The following is a 14,868-nucleotide window of genomic DNA, read 5'->3' on the forward strand; positions in this document are numbered from 1 at the left end:
CAACAAAGTCCATGCAACTTTGTTGCATTGAATTCAACTTTATGTCACATGCAGCAGCCAATCAAGGTGATTGTCCAATGATGATGATCAGCACAAATGTTCTGAACAACATTGGTTTGAAGCTCTAGTCAAGTTAAGAATAACTGCCACAATCAGCTGTGACTGACAGACCAAACATATCATATCGTCAGAGTATCATAATCACAGTAATCATCTAGTACTACCTTGGAAATGACACATAGGCAAGGCCCAGGACAGAGAACAGAAAAATCCCAACGAGGCCAAGCTACACACATACTGTATACATTTCTATTTCTGCAGAAACTTTGTTTACACTTTACATTGGGGATTTTTTTAAAGACCACTTTATTGATTGCAATAATGTTATGACAAACCAGAGGATCATTCTCCCCTTAAATATTATATCACCAGGGAAACCAACCACCAGCGGAAATTCATTAGGATTATTAATATGGATTAAGCAAACACTTAGCATCCATGGAATCAAAGAAAACCATTAGTGCATGCCTCCTAATGAATAATAAATTACCACTTCCGGCTACAAATTAATCAGGAGACGAAGAACAACAACACTCCTACTGTACCAGCAGAAATCCCAAACTATAAGAGTCATAAATGTGCATGTAAAGGGTTTTTCACATTTCTTGTCAGGAATAGATCAAAGCAAAACCACACATTCTCCTAAAACATCTTTAAAATCATTTGAACAGGCTTTCTTGTTGCATAAACCAACAACATATTATCTTTGATAGAACAGGGCCAATACATGTTTGAATCCTTGTTTGGTTTGCAGTCCGGAGAAATACATTTCCAAGAGAATATAAGGTATACCTGAAGAACCAAGATGGCTAACCCTTCAACTAACCCGACCATAAACGTTTTGCCAAATGGTTCATACCTCTCACATCCCATCAGGGTGAAAACAGCTTCATTGAGAGAGACAGGCTGCCAGCTCCAATCCTCGTCCCTGTCCCAGTGCTCCAGTCCTGTTGTATTCTGCTTCATTGATTAGAGCTCCGTAAAGGGATTGAGAGCAAAGTCATCACAGTAATCTCGTAGACTCCAGCACCATTTTAAGCTGGGCTGACTGGAAAAACGGTGTGGTGGCAAAATATCCCAGTGCAGCCCAAGCACTTTTATTTCATCAGTGACACCGTGTGCATCAGCAGGACTAGTGTCTCCCAAACAGCACAGAGAGGCAGGGTTCCTGCATTAAATATCAGGACAGAGGTACTGTATCAATAACACATTCATGATTTAAATACAGCATACAGGAAATGGTCCCCCGCTGGGTCGTTCAAATAAACTCACCGTTCACAACCACATAGCCTACCCATACACTCACTCACAGGAGCAAACGCACCTGCTATAAAAAGCAGAAATCCTCTCTAAATATTAGACAGTTCATTACAGCGCTATACTTCACCCTAACATACTACATCGCAACACCCAGTATCAAAAATGGCAACCCCAGTCTTCCTGTAGGTGCGTATTCACTGTTGAATGACTATGAGTCATAAAGCACGGGACGATGACAGCAGTGCCAAAGTCAAACAGGGCTGACAGCCTACGAGGCCCCACAACCAGGGCTCAAGTGTCTGACTCACAGCAGGGAGAAGGGAGATTATGAAAAAGACTACGCCATGAATTGTCAAGAGTCAAAATACACAAACACACATGCAAACAAACTCAAATCATGCAAATTACAAAGTATGCATGTTCAAGTACTCCTCTGGGACATGTTTAATTTCCCTCTGATCAGAGATAGTACTATTTTTGCCTTAATAATACAGTATGTTCCCATTTGGGCCTTCTTTCCATAAGCATTGTCAAGCAGCCTTTGTACAGCACATACTGTAAAAATCTCCCCAATCAATCTCTAGAACTACTTGGCCTATATTTCAGATATGTCCTTTGTGGCCACATGCTTATAATGTACAGTTGTACTCTATATGAGTACATATTGAACTACTTCAACACTACACTGTAATAAACAACTGAAGTGGGTGAAATGGTTAAGTCTAGCTCTAGGAGTCTATTTAACATTTTCAATAACCGAAATAAATTCATTTTGAGTCTAACTGATCCACGCTACACAACAATTGCTCCTCAAATGGGTGAAATACCACATTGCTCAGCTGCAAAAAAAAACAACATTTTTGATCTTTTGTCTGCAATGTTGTGGGAATTGATTAAATGCTGTGAAATATTCCCTATACATCTCCACTGGATCAAGCTGTCAGAGACTGTGTGGTGAAATGAACCACTACACCACTATATTCGCCAGGGACCATTTCACACTCAAGTCTACACATCAAGGTTAATAGAAACCACAGATCCCTCCAATGGATCCAGATTATTCATATCAACACCATGCCGCCAGGGAGAGAGAGATGGAAATACACCTCTCATCCTCCATGCTAGCTGACCAACATTAAACCTGGGTTGAAATACTATTTGAAATCTTTTATCTTTTGCTTTAGCCTGCCATGAGTGCCTTTTAAATTACTTAAAATACTATTTGAACCCAGGTCTGACATTAGCTTACCAATTGGTACAACGAGCGGAAATCTGATAAGGGTTGGAGACAATTACAATGCCGCTACGTCACTTTCCCTTGGATGTAAGGAACCACGTTGTTTACTTCTGGCTGTGATCCTATTCTGGTAAATGTATGGCGTAATCCACCCTAAACAGTCCTCATTGGCTTTAATGAACGTGCCATGAGGGCCCAGGTGGCCTAATGGCCTAATGAGATTAAATCTGGGGTCAGGTCACGGCAGTCCTTCTTTTTTACAAGTCCAGAGATCCCGGCATGCCAAAAGGTAAAGATATTAAGTATGCACACACGCATCCACACATACAGTGACTTGCGAAAGTATTCACCCCCCTTGGCATTTTTCCTATTTTGTTGCCTTACAACCTGGAGTTAAAATAGATTTTTGGAGAGTTTGTATCATTTGATTTACACAACATGCCTACCACTTTGAAGATGTAAAATATTTTTTATTGTGAAACAAACAAGAAATAACAAAAAAACTGAAAACTTGAGCATGCATAACTATTCACCCCCCCAAAGTCAATACTTTGTAGAGCCACCTTTGGCAGCAATTACAGCTGCAAGTCTCTTGGGGTATGTCTCTATAAGCTTGGCACGTCTAGCCACTGGGATTTTTGCCCATTCTTCAAGGCAAAACTGCTCCAGCTCCTTCAAGTTGGATGGGTTCCGCTGGTGTACAGCAATCTTTAAGTCATACCAGAGATTCTCAATTGGATTGAGGTCTTGGCTTTGACTAGGCCATTCCAATACATTTAAATGTTTCCCCTTAAACCACTCGAGTGTTGCTTTAGCAGTATGCTTAGGGTCATTGTCCTGCTGGAAGGTGAACCTCTGTCCCAGTCTCAAATCTCTGGAAGACTGAAGCAGGTTTCCCTCAAGAATATCCCTGTATTTAGAACCATCCATCATTCCTTCAATTCTGACCGGTTTCCCAGTCCCTGCCGATGAAAAACATCCCCACAGCATGATGCTGCCACCACCATGATTCACTGTGGGGATGGTGTTCTCGGGGTAATGAGAGGTGTTGGGTTTGCGCCAGACATAGTGTTGTCCTTGATGGCTTAAAAGCTACATTTTAGTCTCGTCTGACCAGAGTACCTTCTTCCACATGTTTGGGGAGTCTCCCACATGCCTTTTGGCGAACACCAAACGTGTTTGCTTATTTCTTTCTTTAAGCAATGGCTTTTTTTCTGGCCACTCTTCTGTAAAGCTCAGCTCTGTGGAGTATACGGCTTAAAGTGGTCCTATGGACAGATACTCCAATCTCCACTGTGGAGCTTTGCATTTCCTTCAGGGTTATCTTTGGTCTCTTTGTTGCCTCTCTGATTAATGCCCTCCTTGCCTGGTCTGTGAGTTTTGATGGGCGGCCCTCTCTTGGCAGGTTTGTTGTGGTGCCATATTCTTTCCATTTTTGAATAATGGATTTAATTTTTGAATAATGAATTTAATGGATGTTCAAAGTTTCTGATATTTTTTTATAACTCAACCTTGATCTGTACTTCTCCTCAACTTTGTCCCTGACCTGTTTGGAGAGCTCCTTGGTCTTCATGGTGTCGCTTGCTTGGTGGTGCCCCTTGCTTAGTGGTGTTGCAGACTCTGGGGCCTTTCAGAACAGGTGTATATTCACTGAGATCATGTGACAGATCATGTGACACTTAGATTACACACACATGGATTTTATTTAAATAATTATGTGACTTCTGAAGGCAATTGGTTGCACCGGATCTTATTTAGGGGCTTCATTGCGAAGGGGGTGAATACATATGCACACAACACTTTTCCGTGTTATATTTTGTAGACTTTTTTGAAACATGTTATTTTTTAAATTTCACATCACCTAATTTTGACTATTTTGTGTACGTCCATTACATAAAATCCAAATAAAAATCCATTTAAATTACAGGTTGTAATGCAACAAAATAGGAAAAAACACCAAGGGGGATAAATACTTTTAAAAGGCACTATATAAAGTATACATCTCCCGGGTGGCGCAGTGGTCTAGGGCACTGCATCGCAGTGCTAGCTGCGCCACCAGAGTCTCTGGGTTCGCGCCCAGGCTGGGCTGGGTTCGCGCCCAGGCTCTGTCGCAGCCGGCCGCAACCGGGAGGTCCGTGGGGCGACGCACAATTGGCATAGCGTCGTCTGGGTTAGGGAGGGTTTGGCCGGTAGGGATATCCTTGTCTCAGTATGTAAAAAAAATGTAATAAAATGTAATAAAATGTATGCACTCTACTGTAAGTCGCTCTGGATAAGAGCGTCTGCTAAATGACTAAAATGTCAAAAATGTCAAAATATACATGAGCACTGAACATACAAACTGATACACACGTGTGTGCACACAGATACTGTATACATTTGTTTGCACACACTCTAACACACAAACAAATTATGCACATACACACCCACTCACACTCTCGCTATCTCTCTCTCACACTCAAACACAACCTCACACACACATGCACACCCCTCCTGCAGAGAATTGTCCAGACTGTGCGATGCATGTGAGTAAGATACTGCACCTTGGAGTGCACTAGAGTCCCAGTCGTGTCCTCCCAGTGAGGCAAGGAAGGACTTCAGGAGATTAAGAGCTTACCTCATCTGCCTCGACCACTCTCAGCTGTCCTCATCTACTGACCATGGGCCAAAACCAATTAGTCTGATGACAGGCTAGCGTCACAACACACACGCAGTATGCTGGGCAGATTTTTTTCACAAAGCCTGCTGCTGCTGCTACTTCAAAATAGCTCCACATTAATTAATGGACTGTTCGACTAGACTTTCAACTCATTGATGCGACTTTGATCAGTGCCCTCACTAAAAGCTGGGGTCAAACAATCAATTACATAATGGACTACTCGACTAATCAATGGCAGTCGAGTCACATCCATTTTTTAACTCATCTAAATGAATCTATTGATTAATCAAAATTACAAATATGTATTTTGTCAATGAATGATAATTAATTGGAATTAGTTGTACTGTAACTACCAGTGAGATCATAAATGACAGTTGTGATCGACATATCTGTTGATCTTCTAAACTGTGAAGAATATGAGCATATGAAAGCAAATGGTTCTATTGAGAATAAAAAGCACCTTCCATAATTATTTTCATATAGATGCTCAGATGGAGTCAAAGTAAATATGGGTCAGTAGCATTGAAAAACAAGCCAAAAGAAGCCAGGAAAGAACGAGGTCAGATGCAGTTCTTTTTAGTGGCCTCCCAGCCAATCCACCCAAAATAGAGGAAATGACCCAGATGTCATATCACAGCCTCCACTTCACGTCATCATGTAGAGCACCTGCATGGCTGGCCGTTTAGCAGAGGTTCAATAATGTACGGAACATATCATGGAGGACGGAATCATCAATAATGTAGGTTTCTCAAAGTTTGCAGGTTGAATAACTCAAGTTTAACCATTAACACCATGCGAATGGTGAAAAAAGTGAAGGGGTTACATGCTTTTACGATAAGGGTATTAGTCATTTTGAGTAATACTATAACAGCAGGAGCCTGCATATGCTCTTTTTGGTGATAGTAATGCTTTCTAGGAATATAATTCTGACACCGCTGACTTGTGGCTGGTCTTTCTTTTGAAGGCGCAGCCTAGAGGACAGGCCTACAGCCAGACACTTTTCAATGAGTGCTGCCATAGCAACGGCGACGAGAGCAACTAGACCCAATGGTAATGTACTGTGACAAGCAGACAGGATGGCAGTGTGTGTGTGTGTGTGTGTGTGTGTGTGTGTGTGTGTGTGTGTGTGTGTGTGTGTGTGTGTGTGTGTGTGTGTGTGTGTGTGTGTGTGTGTGTGTGTGTGTGTGTGTGTGTGTGTGTGTGTGTGTGTGTGTGTGTGTGCATGCCAGTTTGTGATGCTCATTAACTACTCAACACCACTCATTTGTCTTTGCTGTTCAGAAGGAGAGACTTTGGAGCAGGGATACACTATAGCTAGTCCTGAAGCACTCCTACAGGGCGTGTGTGGGTGTGTGTGTGTGTGGGTGTGTGTGTGTGTGCATGCGTGTACGTGTGCGTGGCGTGTGCGTGGCGTGTGGCGCAGGAAGGCACGGCCAAGGTTCTGCCCCCACAGGCATCACATTGGGCCCCTGGGGGACTCCTTAGTGAGTCCAAACAGAGAGAGGTCCAGTGGGTCAGGTTCACCAGGCATTACCATGACCTACAATCACACAGCCTGCTCTATTTCCATCTCCTGCCACTTCCTTATACTCTATCGGTCTCAAAACACACCGCAATTTGATCTATTAAAATGCTGTCATGGAGATTAGAGCGACTTCAATCACATTCCCCCCCCCCCCCCCCACCAGCCTACTAGTCGAAACATGGTATCTGCCTTGCACAGTCGTACATAACACAAAAAGAATCACCGATATATAGACTGTAACCTCAAAACCCTCGTGATGCCCAACAACCTACTGGCTAGATCATCCACATCTGGCCGAAGTCCTCCCCAACGCACCAGTCAGTTCCTCTCCTATAGTCTCAATCCCAACAGGAAGCTAATGCTACAGTCTAGCAGCTGTGGTGAAACACAGATAGCGTGGCATGTTAATCCAACCTCTGGCCTGACGCTCCAAAAAACATGATTAATGTGCAGCCCTCCAGATTGACGGGCTAAGTAATTGACCGTGGATATGTTGGGACCAATATTACACCCCTCAGAATGAAGGGGGGGGGGGGTCAAAATGGCAAGCAGCTGATCAACAGCAACAAACAACATCTCAGCAAATATTAAAGTAGGTAGTGTAGTATGTGTGTCAAAGGTCACCGTAACATGTAAACAAATACAGTTAAGTACAACAAAAACATATGAGGGCAAAAGCATTTTTGGGGAAGGTTAATGTGTTAACTTAATGAGCCATGCTGAGCATCAAGCATTAGTCGAAATCCCAATAGTCCAGGGGGAAAGTCTGCATTGGCCATGACCAAACCCTCTGAGGAATCGCAGATCTAAAGAGTCATATTCTAGGAGAGAGCAAAGCAAACCAAATCAGGTCAGCACTACAAGGAGTGTCCCATTTCATTCATTCAAAGAAGGAGGGCAAGAAAAAGGAGGGCAGTAAACGAACCATTTAACCACACACTAAAAGCCTCATGCAAACCACGATCTAATCCCACATACACCCAGACACTGTCATAAAATCTCTCCCCAGCTTTTCTCAATTTGGTCAGAATGTGATTGGATGATCCTCTATGGAAACAGATGTACTGTACTGTACATAACCAAGATCAATCTAGGGTTAGCTATGTCTGACAACAACCTCAACACACACTGTATTCTGAACAGTTTATACTATATAGGACACATTTCAATACAGAGTTAAACTGTTTCAATACTGTAGATCCCCTCAAGATTACCTGTCTCCTTGTAGTTGACTCCTTGATCCCTAAAACAACATTTTACATTGATAATCTACAATTCTGTAAGTGGTGTTGTAGTTATTTGAACCACAGTACAGAACTGTGCAGCAATAGCATTTTTGATTGAAAAGCCAGTGAATATTCTCTGAGATTGTTGAGAGATGGGGTTGAAAAAAGGCAAAAATGCCCACAGGACTCATCTTAAAACTGTATGATTGCATGTTGAGTAATCACAGATTATCATAATTATTAGGAGGATTCAACCAAGAGGACTAATATTCATGCTTCCTGAATTTCCGAGGGCTCTGTATCTTGGAGGCTTTTGACTTTGCCTGCAATTACCAATTCATGTAAAGTTGTTCTAACCAATCGCAGAGGGAATGGCAATGTTAATATTTCATTGCAGTTCGATATTGATAACTTACAGAGCAATTAAAAACAAGCACATGGCAATTCAAGTGAGGATATTGCTTTAGGGAAAATGTAGGAGTTCTGCCTCGTCCCTAACGTACCATCGCTAATACCAGTTTAAGCTTGACTATTCATTTTTAACCTCAGTGCATAGTTTATAGAATTGTAACGGCTTATGGCTGGGATTGATAACGTCCAGACCTCTTAAGGCCAATTCTAGAAATGTAAAGAGAGAAAGCATGCTGTCACGCCCTGACCTTAGAGAGCCTTTTTATTTCTCTATTTGGTTAGGTCAAGGTGTGATTTGGGTGGGCAATCTAGTTTGTCTATTTCTTTGTTGGCCGGGTATGGTTCCCAATCAGAGGCAGCTGTCTATCATTGTCTCTGATTGGGAATCATACTTAAGCAGCCCTTTTTCCCACCTTCAGTTGTGGGATCTTGTTTGTGTGTAGTTGCTTTCTGCACTGCATATAGCATTACGTTCGTATTTGTATTTTGTTGTTTTCGGTGTCATTTTAATAAAGGAAAAATGTACGCCTACCGCGCTGCACCTTGGTCTCATTCTAACGACGGACGTAACACATGCTTGGTATTTACATGATTAAATTCCACATTCTTATTATGTGGTTGATAATTTCAATTAACGTTGGTTGCCTAATGCCCCGTTACTGATTTATGATTGACAGTTGAAATTGACAGGTGCAAATGAACTTAGCAACAAATGGACTGAAGGGACTGCAAAAATCACCTTTGCAATATGGATTTCATCCGCACCCTCTGCACAGATGCTGATAGTTTGCTGACACTGGGAGAGGGCGGATGTGTCTACATGGCTCTCCCTAAGGTCTTATCAGAGACACACAGGCAGCCACACACTGTAGCCTGTCTGGAACTGCAGTGCCAGAAGACTCTTAACTCTCCACCTAAGACTGGAACTGAAGGGTTTTCCATACCCCTTATGGTAATCCAGAGTAAATTATGTACAAATATGATTGTGTTTGTAGTGGGAGCTGAGTGCTTAGGATGCTGTAGTCGTACGGTAACAGGAAACTCAGACTTGGTAAGAGGAAGCCACCTCTCTAATAAGAGGTGGAGGAAAGTAGGGCTTGCTCCCCTTACAAAAAAAGACAGCAGTCAGAGTGGAGTATAGCTGCAAATACTGCATCCAAAATAACACCGTTTTTTTAATACAGTAATTTTGCAGTGTAATTGCAGTTTGTGTGCAGTATAACTGCATTTCAACTGCAGTACACTGCAGTTATTCTGCAATTACTGCGCCCAAAATTCCACAGTTGACTGCTGTTACTGCACTTTTACTGCAGTTTCAAAACGGCAATCTTTTTTTGTAAGGGTCTCTCTGGGCTTGTTAAATCTGTACATGTAAATATGTTTGAGCACCTCAAGACTCCTTCTACATTGGTCTGCATTTTAGGAACATTTTGTACATTATACTCATTAGCATCGACTGATTTCAGGAACATTTTGTACATTATAATCATTAGCATTGACGGATTTCGTCATGCTTGGAGCTGCCTCTAATTGACTTAGTGTGGGCACAATGACGAAACTAGTGGCAATAGCAAGTAGGCCACGGCTAAAACACTGTTAGGACAAAGTATTTTGAAATGTTTCTACTTGACAGTTGTCCTAATTCACAATTTTTTCCACATTATTTAGAATAGCTCATGGGAATAAGTACAGAGATTGGAATAAATCTATCGTTCCAATTATGTGCTGAGGAGCCATCCAGTCATCTGCAATACTTAACAGTATACTGCCCTCCTGTGGTTATCAAAGTCAATACTCCTCCTCCTGCCAGGCAATTCTAGAAATGTAAAAAGTGTGTATTACCTCATGTGTCTTCTTATCTGAAGGAATAGTGAGTTATCTATATGTCTATCATCATCCTCTAGTCTAGCTAATACAAATAAATGCGCACTGTCTACCAAATTATTTGAGTCTCAGATCATTTCCATAATTAATTTTCAAGAGCGTCTGCCTCTAAAAAGAAACTTCTCGTTTTGAAAAACGGCCCATGAGGCATCGATATAAGTCCGAAACATTTCTTCAAGTGTCAAAATTTGATAAAAAGTTTAAATAGGAATTTTTTTGTCATAAAGTCAGTCTCGTCCAAAAGTAAGTTTTGCGAGATGATAGGGAAAAATTGTATGTCACAGAATGAAGGGTATTTAAATCCTGCCTACATGCCCACAGCTGGCCGCACCCAAGTAATCATGCATTTACTGCAATTCTACACATTTTGCCATGTTAATGATGTCTGAGTGAGAGTGACTAACAAAATCAATGGGGGCCCCCTGGAGGTCAGAGTCCCTGGGCCTGGTCGGTTTGGGCCTTTAGAACTACAAGTTTAGATAGCTGGCTAGACTAACTTACCAATAAACCTTTTTTCGCTGATATGGCTAATTGAATGACTGTTAGTGACTGACATAACAAGATAAAAATTGCTGATGCACAAACAAATTTCAAACATGAACCTTGTATATTCTACCCCTAAGTGCTTTATTATTTAAACAATTCTTATTTACAATGACGTCCTACACCGGCCAAACGTGCCGCCCTATGGGACTCCCAATCATGTCTGGTTGTGATAGAGCCTGGATTTCGAACCAGGGTGTCTGTAGTCACATCTCAAGCACTGAGATGCAGTGGCTTAGACTGCTGCACCACTCGGGAGCCCTGAAACCATGACAAAAAATGTTGCAGTTTTAAAGCAAGTTTTCTGCAGTTCTACACATTTTGCCATGAGGCAGAGAGAACATTTAGCAATTTTATAACAAATTCAATTAAATTCTACTCATTTTGCCAAGGGTTGGAGATACATTTTTTCAGTTTTAATGTTGATTTTCCCTACAATTGTACACATTTTGCCAAGACTAATGCCACGTTAATGACATCTGACTGAAAGTGACTGACAATATCAATGGGGGCCCCCTGGAGGTCAGGGCTCCTGGGCAAGTTACCGGTCGGTATTCAGCCATGATTACTACAAGTTTAGATAGCTGGCTAAACTAATTTACCAATCTAAACATTGTTAGCTGACATGGCTAATTGAGTGACTGTCAGTGACTGACATAACAAGAGAATTTAACCATCTAACCATCAGTAGGACATGGGCTCCTTCAAGGAGTACACACACGGTAACTTTATGTCAGTATTGGAATCATGTGACAAACTTGTAGTCCGGTTACAATGCTGGCATTTGTAGAACACCTGGAAAGCCAAGAATTACAGTAGGTTAATCTCTCCCATCAGGTGACATAAACTACCAGGAATCTGACAGTAGAACTACAACCTAAAGCCATGCTAGAATACTAAGTATGCTCTAAATGTCCCACTCCCATCTGAATTGCCTGTTTGTTCTAGAAACATGCAGTATACAGACTACATAATCAATATGAGACACAGCAACCAACATATTTGAAATACAAAATCGATGTAAGATTATTTAGATTATCACACTAGTATTGTAAACACATTTCATGTAAGATCTAGGCCTATAATTGTCACACAATTACATAACAACAAAGTCAGTCCAATGAAGATAATGAGTGGGCACGTACGAATATCGTTCTCATAGCAGCAGGATATTTTTCTAGCAGCACGATTGCGGAATGTTTCTTTCAGAATAAGAGTCCCCTTGCAAAATGCATACTAAACTTTGGGAATATAATTTTTTGGAACTCTAGTGCAGTGCAACTGTTTTTCACAGCATTGCAACCACCTTTGATTTTTTTTTTAAATACACTTTGAATAAAATACAAATATATGTTATTGGACTTACTCAAAAGACTCTGCAAAACTGAAATGGTTCTTGTGCTGAGCAACCGATGTAGTGCAGAGTACTCCACTCCACTCCAAAACGTTTCTACCTGACTCAGCTAAAGTGGGGTGGGAAATACTCAGTAGGGTCTCTACTCAGTGGTGGAAAAAGTACCCAATTGTCATACTTGATTAAAAGTAAGATACCTTAAGAGAAAATTACTCAAGTAAAATTACTCAAGTAAAAGTCACCAAGTAAAAGAATACTTGAGTAAAAGTCTAAAAGTATTTGGTTTTAAATATACTTAAGTAACAACAATAAATGTAATTGCTAAAATATACTTAAGTATCAAATTTCTAACTCTTTACATTAAGCTAACCACGGCACCATTTTCTTGTTTTTAAAATGTACGGATAGCCGGGGGTACACCAACACTCAGACATCATTTTCAAATGAAACATGTATGATTAGTGAGTACTCCAGATCAGAGGCAGTAGGGATGACGAGGTATGTTCTGTTGATAAGTGTGTGAATTGGACCATTTTCCTGTCCTGCTAAGTATTCAAAATGTAACCAGTAGTTTTGGGTGTCAGGGAAAATGTATGAAGTAAAAAGTACATTATTTTCTTTAGGAATGTAGTGAAGTAGTGTACAGATACCCCAAAAGTAGTACTTTAAAGTATTTTTACTTAAGTACTTTACACCACTGTCTCTACGAACCAAATATGGTTACTTTTGGAGTTGTGTTGCACGGCCTGCTGCTTGATTTTCACTCCGTCCCCTCTGTAGTCCCTAATGCAATACACTGTAATAAACTGTATATGGGAAACATATTGGCTTGTAGAGATAACTTTTCCAGCTTTCTCAGCTAAAGTGAAGTGGGAAATACTCAGTAGGGTCTCTACTAACCAAGCACAGCTTTAAATCACCTGCTACTATCCATGCTCTTGAAATCAATACACACTCAACAACAACAAAAATTAAATACAAAAGCTAAACGTTTTTTATCAAAACTAAATGTAATTTATTTACGAGTTAAATGTAATGAATATTTACCAGGCTATTAGGACACAGTATAATCACACTTTCTGAACAGCAATGGACAAAATTATTTACAAGTTGTAGGCCGATAAGTGCTTCTTATCTATCAAGGTTTGCAGTACACAGTAAAGACCTATTACCTAGTTTAAAAGCATTATAACAAAGACAAGATTATTTACATGATTATTGATCAAGGTCAGCAAAAGCACCTTTTGTAGAGATTAAAATGTAGTACAAGAGACAACAAGGTTACAAGGCTAACAGTGCACAGTCTAATCAAGCTTTCAGAACAACAATGGAGAACATCATTTACAAGTTATAGTGTAGCGGAAGAATGAGAGAAGGTGATACTCGCGACTAGCGACTGGCTGGCGTGGGAGCACAGCGTGAGCACAGTGTGATGACTCAATCCCGATTTATAGCATTGTTCGCATGACAGGTTTCATGCATGTTAACATAAGAAGCCGCCTCCATAAGTTTGTTTTATTCACTGCTTTAGCACACTCCGCCAACCCGGATGTCCTAGCCATGTCTGAATCCTGGTTTAGGAAGGCCACCAAAAATCCTGAAATTTCCATCCCCAACTATAACATTTTCCGACAAGATAGAACTGCCAAAGGGGGAGTTGCAATCTACTGCAGAGATAGCCTGCAGAGTTCTGTCATACTAGCCAGGTCTGTGCCCAAACAATTTGAATCAAGGAAATTAATGTTACTGTGTGAATTAAATTGTCATGTTTGGATTGTATCAAGAGTTCATAAAGAGCTATGCATTTTGATATGTTTCATTCTCCTGATGCACGTTAGTATGTCATAGTGGGGAATTGTCTATGCTGTTAAGACTTAGTATCTTTTGTATTATTTTTATTGTTAGATATCTGGTATGTTGAATAAAAAACATGAGCTGGCGCACAACAAGAGAAAATTGTTTTGTGTAGAGGCGATGACTAACGGAAAATAAACTATAAGCTATAAAAATAAAGAAAGTCGCACACTCTATATATAAACTCCCAGTAATTTATTGGGTAAATCACCAACGTTTCGGCATCACTGTGCCGTCTTCAGGGTAATGTCATGAATGCTTGAACCAGGTTATGTAGACAAACAGTGCAATTAGTGCAACCAATGACAATAGTGAGGGGTGTGTCATAATTATTAAGTTAATTAGAATTAATTGAGTGAAACTGTTTAATAACATTTGTTTATAGCATATTGAATATATTAGGCGATTTTATCTTATGAAAACATTATTAAATATTGTACATAATATTAGCATCAATATACATTATTGTTTAATTAAATTTCACATATATATTTAATTGGTTCCTATTTTTTTTTTTTTTAAGCAACATGCTCAATGTGTTACGACTTCCGCCGAAGTCGGGTCCTCTCCTTGTTCGGGCGGCGCTCGGTGGTCGGCGTCGCCGGTCTTCTAGCCATCATTGATCCACTTTTCATTTTCCATGTGTTTTGTCTTGTTTTTCCTCACACTTGGTTTCAATTCCCTCAATCATTTGTTGTGTATTTAACCATCTGTTCCCCCCATGTCTTTGTGTGGGATTGTTTATTGTAAGTGCTTTATTGTAAGTGTTGTTTGGTGCGCGATGGGTTTTTGTACCAAATTATTTTTGTTATTTTTATGCCGTGGGTTTTGCTATTAAATTGCTGTGGCTATTAC

General features: G+C 40.5%; 1 long non-coding RNA gene across 1 annotated transcript; it reads right to left on the bottom strand.

The window, feature by feature from the left end:
* Positions 1–347: 347 nt before the first annotated feature.
* Positions 348–1,489, bottom strand: LOC139572486 (uncharacterized). Its single transcript, XR_011674430.1, has 2 exons — positions 1,333–1,489; positions 348–1,228 (listed from the first exon to the last, which is right to left on the bottom strand). It is a non-coding gene; the product is annotated as an uncharacterized lncRNA (long non-coding RNA).
* Between the last annotated feature and the right edge of the window lie 13,379 nt (positions 1,490–14,868).

The sequence above is a fragment of the Salvelinus alpinus genome, chromosome 4, assembly GCF_045679555.1.
Source record: "Salvelinus alpinus chromosome 4, SLU_Salpinus.1, whole genome shotgun sequence".
Taxonomy (NCBI): Eukaryota; Metazoa; Chordata; class Actinopteri; order Salmoniformes; family Salmonidae; genus Salvelinus; species Salvelinus alpinus.